Genomic DNA, 6171 nt, shown 5'->3' on the forward strand with positions numbered 1-6171 from the left:
GAGTAGCCTCTTGGAACCAAGATGTGCTGAGAAGAAGATGCAGATTTTTCAAGTCTGTACATATAACTGTCGCTCTCTAATAGGCAACGACAGACTAAAGGAGATCGAGGAAGAGCTTACAGAAATCAACTGGAGTATTGTTAGTTTAAGCGAAGTACGTCGAAAAGGGGAAGACTCTCTCCGTTTGCACTCTGGCAACTTGCTCTACTTTTGCAAAGGCTCGAAAGGAAACTCAATGGCGTTGGATTCTTAATTAACAAGAATATCGCTGACAGAGTATCTTTCTTAGAAGGAACTTCCATCAGGATAGTTCGAATGGTGCTTAAGGTGTCGAATAGGTATAAAATACAGATTGTTCAGGTGTACGCGCCCATTTCAAGCCACCCTGACGAAGAAATTGAATCTTTTTATGATATCCTGGATAACACCTGTAAAAAAGGTAGCGATTGTCACTTCCAGATGGTTATTGGCAATTTTAATGCAAAAGTTGGCAGCAAGAAACAAGGTGACACAGTGGTGGGTAACTGTGGGATTGATGACCGAAACGATAGAGGTGAGAGATTAGTCCAGTTCGCTGAGTACACCAATATGTCCATCATGAATACATTCTTTAAGAAACACTCTGACCGACAATGGACTTGAAGCAGACCAAATTTCTGTGTCAAAAATGAGATAGACATTATTCTGTCAAACATTCCGCAAACTGTAAAAGACGTGTCGGTGCTAAATCAGTTCAACACAGGCAGTGAACATCGTCTGGTGAGAGCAAGGGTCGAACTCAGTGTAAGAGATGAAAGGGAAGAGAAGCGTAATCAACCTTCAAAAAGCTGGAAGAACATTCGTCGAAATTCCAGGAAGTCCTCCGAAGCAAATTCCACGTAACTAAAGATAGAGATTTGGACGAAATGATTGTTTCAAGTACACAAGAAGTTGGTGGCCTATGCCAAAAGAATAAACAACTAAAGAAGTTCAGCGCTAAAACTGAAAACCTTTTACAACAGAGGAGAGAAATGAAAATCCAAACCGATCGTGACATGGCAGTGAATTCCGAACTATGTAAGGCAGTCCGAAGAGAAATGAAAACTGACATATAGAAATTCAGTGAAGACACCTTACGAGCGAGCTTAGAAAACAAGACAAGCTTGAAGTCAGCCAAACGCAAACTCACAATCGGTAAAAAGCAGATTATAGCACTTGATGGAAATGACAGTCGAATCACTCAAAAGGGGGAGGCTTTGAAGTTCATCAGAGACGTTTATAGCAATCTGTATAGCAAACCAAGCGAAAATTTGAGTGTATCTAAATTAAATGATGTACCTAGTGTTCCATATATACTCCCATCGGATGTCAAGTGTGCTCTAGACTGCATGAAGAAGGGAACAGTGCCAGGTTACGAAGAGTTCAGTGTTGACATCCTGAGACTGGCTGGAGAGGAAACAATAAATCACTTGGCAAAAGTATTTAATTCCTGCTTGCACTATGTTTCAATCCCGCTGTCGTGGAACAAGGCAAAGATTATATTGATACACAAGAAAGGAAGTATTCACAATATCAAAAACTATCGTACAAACTTTTCACAAAGATCCTGTTAAATCGAATTACTTACCCTCTAGACTGAGCCCAACCTACAGAACAAGCAGGATTCCGAAGCAATGTTAACACTATTGACCACATTCTGCCAGTTAGTGAAGTGATAAGCAGAACAAATGAATGTCAGCTGCCTCTCTGCATTGCCTTTGGTGATTTTGAAAAGGCCTTTGACTCCGTTAGCCATGTAGCTGTCCCCCAAGCTTTGAGTGAGCAAGGAGTGTGAGCAGCGTACATTGAAGTGCTCAGCAATATCTACAAGACTTCTTCAGCTTATGTTAATATCGGCGAATCAACTCAAGAATTCCGCATCATGAGGAGTGTCAAGCAAGACGATCCCATCTCCTCAAAACCTCGGCTGTACTGGAAATGCTATGTCAGAGCTGAGCTGGGAAGGTAAGGTAATTAGAATTAATGGAAGAAGGCTTACCAACTGTAGATTTACTCATGATATTGCCTTACTGGCAAGCGTTTGGGAGGAATTCAACAAAAATAAATAAATAAATAAATAAAATGGCTCTGAGCACTATGGGACTTAACATCTATGGTCATCAGTCCCCTAGAACTTAGAACTACTTAAACCTAACTAACCTAAGGACAGCACACAACACCCAGCCATCACGAGGCAGAGAAAATCCCTGGCCCCGCCGGGAATCGAACCCGGGAACCCGGGCGTAAATAAATAAATAAATAAAAATATAGCTCTAAGCACTATGTGACTTAATATCTGAAGTCATCAGTCCCCTAGACTTAGAACTACTTAAACCTAACTAACCTAAGGACATCACGCACATCCATGCCCGAGGCAGGGTTCGAACCTGCGACCGTAGCAACAGCGCGGTTCCGGACTGAAGCGCCTAGAACCGCTCGGACACAGAGGCTGGCGGAATTAAAGAGCATTCAGATCAAAAATGCTAGTAAATCTGAATAAAACAGTATGTGATCAGTGCATTCTTCCTGCACTGACGTGTGGTTGAGTCATGGACACATAACTCATTTACAAAAGATAAACTTAGGATAACACAGAGAGCCATAGAAAGATCAATGCTGGGCTATACAAGAAAGGATAGGAAAAGGGCAGATGACATCCGGCCTGTGACGAAGGTTAAGGACATCTTAGAGACAGTAGGCTCCTTGAAATGGCAGTGGGCTGGTCACGTCGCCAGAGGAAAAGACAGCAGGTGGACGAAGCTAGTACTGGAGTCCGAGAGAGCATCGGAGTCCTAGACGAAGACAACCAGACAGATGGGACAAAGATATCAAGAAGATCGCTGGTAGCACCTGGCAGAGAACTGCCCAAGACCGTTCCGCTTGGAGAGGACTGCTGAAAGACTACCTGAATCTAAGACTCGAAGAGGCCACATCATTTAATGACTGAATTGGCTACTGCTGCTGTTGCTGATGATGATATCTGAAGAGGAAAACACGCTCAAGCAGCAGAAAAGAGTAAATGAAGAAGACTGGTAAAAATTCAACTTCTTTGGAGTTTAATACAGGATAAGGCGTATTACTTCACCGCTCAGTACTCGTTCTCAAGTAAAAATCATATCTTAACAGAACAGGAAAAGCTAAGGAACATCTTTTAGTGAAATTACAATGCACCACTTTTAGAGAATGTGACACTACAGTTGTACATTTAATCCTACCTAAGATGTCTCTGAAATTATTTCCTATAACGTTTATGATGGTACAGTGTTCTGGAAAAGTCTTCAGCATTGTTAATAAAAATTTTCTTCTATTTCTCTGGGTACTTATCACTCATCCAGGACCCATACCTGTGGGTGCTCACATATTTTTCACTATAAATTCTTTGTTTCTGAGCGACCCAATGGAATTATTTTAGACATACCATCAACTTCAATTAAGGCGAAAGAACACATCGTGCAGCACACCAGTATAGACCTAAAATTATGCATTTTTCTTCGGTTTTTCATCTATTAATATTTATTATGTTTTGATTATGTGGCAGAAATAGGAAACATGGCCGGTATTCGCCAATACATGTATAATAAACACCCAGAGTCCTTTACAAAGGTGGCCACCGTAAGGATCCCAATAAAGAGCACAGACGTCTCCAGGTTTTTCTCAGCTTCCGTAAAACCGACATAGCAAATTTTACTACAAAAACAAAGCATTCAAAGAATTAATAGTTTAACAAGTAGATCATTCAAGTAATAAGGCAGAAAAGATTTTCCGGTTGAAGAAATCATTAATGGAACTCCACAAGGTTCGATATTAATATTAACTGTGTTCCATAAATACATTGTTTTCCTCTTGTATAGTGGATACCGACGAGAACTTACATCTTTTGAGGTAGCAAAAAATATTATAATCAATCTCAGACAAAGAGAAAGTCCGGAAGTAGTAATTACTTTTGCAAATTGCTGACCCTCAACTAAAAACAAAGAACAGTTTTTCCAATGAGTACAACACTCCTTCATCATTACTAGTTTCTTTATCAAAATATTTAAACGGTGTTACGTATTTTGACTATCCGCGTTCATTAAGAGGCTCAGTATAATAACATTGTGTAGAAACTTCTTTCGTAAGAACATTGAACGCCTGTGCGCTATCGTGCTGTAGAAGCAGTCCATAATGAAACCTTCTAACTTGGAACTGAGACACGATAGGTTAATGATGCCAGCACATTTTCTATCTACAGAAAATGCTCTTAGAAGACCCAACATTTATTGAACAACTGAAATCATTAATTAGACCGTTTCTCAAAACTCTCTTAAGGAGGGAGGGCGGACGCGTTCATGGAAAACAGACACTATTTAAAAGAAGCGCCAAATCCGCAGTTTTGAATACATGACAACGAGATTTTGCACGTGCTTTACATGAAATTGACACATTACTGTTAAGTTCCTTGAAGTTCCTTGGATTATATATATATATATATATATATATATATATATATATATATATATATATATATATAACACAGTATTAAATTTCCCAGTAAGGTCAATTTTTATTTCTTTCAATGAACCATACACAGGAACACACCACCGAAGTCGCCGACGATAGTAACGTCGACGAGGCATTGCAGCGGGGTAACACACAGTGAACGTTGCAAGCCGAAGTAGCCAAGATAATATTTTTTAATTTAGTATTAATTTAATTATTAAGTATTTAAGATACGAACTTTTTTAAGAAATAGCAGTAAATAATATATTCATCTTTTTCTCAGAAACTGTTCAAGAGATTTCTATATTTCTATAGAACTTTCCCTGTTGATCCCTTTGCATATAGTAAGCTGCTCTCGTGAAGTTGTTTTGAATATATCGAACAGGAGAATTTTAACAATTTTTAATTTACTTCTGAAGGGTAATATAAAATTCATGTAAAATCCTAAGCATTTTGCCCGTTACCTCAGTTCACACTTAGAATTTAAAAATTTGCTCTTGAGACAACAGTTATTGTGTTCACAGAAAAAGTGTACGAAATTAAATAATTCATAGATTCTGCGAAAAAGGAACATAAACTTTAAAAATGTATCAATTTTCATAAAATACAATTTAAAATTCAACCTAATGTTTTTTATATGTTATATGAATATATGAAGTCGTATCTGTTCTTTCGAATATGTCCGAAAGAAAAGATTCCATTGGTGATCTTGCAGTTCTCGAAGAGTGAAATTACAATGAAATACAGACCTTTAGCTGCTTACAGGCGTTGATAAATATGACCAACGACAGTTGAAAATATGTGTCCCGACCAGGACTCGAACCCGGGATCACCTGCTTACATGACAGATGCTCTATGCGACTTTTTTTTAATGTCACTTTGTTCGTCCTTGGCCGCTGTATTTGTTTTGGGCGGATGTCCGATAAAGATTGCTCAGCTTCTTCGTTGATCCATTCACTCAGTTTTTTTACTACAGAGGGTAGCTAACCCTCTGCCCTACACGCTGATCTACCGCGCCGGCTGCCTGAGCCATCGAGGACACAGAGGATAGAGCGACTGCAGGGACTGAACTCTGGCACGGTCCCCGTGAGACCCATACTTTCAAACTTTCTGTTCTCACACTACATTTGTAGTGCCCCTGCGCTCTACACTTATTACTCGCGGTAGTCAATCTTCTGATTTCCGTAAGAGTTTGAGCAATGTTAGAACTTCCGTACTGAAGAAGATCATTGGCTGGTAAACCTTATCTATATGAAAACATGTCAGAAAGAACAGATACCATCTTCATATAGATAAGGCTGCGCGAGTAATGAGTATAGTGGGCAGGGGCACTACAAATGTAGTGTGTGGAGTGTAAGTTGGAAATGTGGATCTCACGGGGAGTGTGCCAGAGATCAGTCGCTGCAGTCGCTCTATCCTCTGAGTCCTCTGTGACTCAGTCGAATACAACGTCTGCCATGTAATCAGGTGATGCCGGGTTCGAGCCCCGGTTTGGGCACATATTTTGAACTGTCTCCGTTGATATTTATCGACGCCTGTAATGGTCTGGATTTCATTGTAATTTCATAACGTTTTTTTATGTCATCTCTTCAGAAGGCCGCAGATTTGTACTCAGGGTTCTTTTTCCCTTCTAGGTTTCTCTTCTGTATTCTTGTTATCTGCCTTCTTTCGCTT

This window comes from Schistocerca serialis, chromosome 4 (assembly GCF_023864345.2).
Source record: "Schistocerca serialis cubense isolate TAMUIC-IGC-003099 chromosome 4, iqSchSeri2.2, whole genome shotgun sequence".
NCBI lineage: Eukaryota > Metazoa > Arthropoda > Insecta > Orthoptera > Acrididae > Schistocerca > Schistocerca serialis.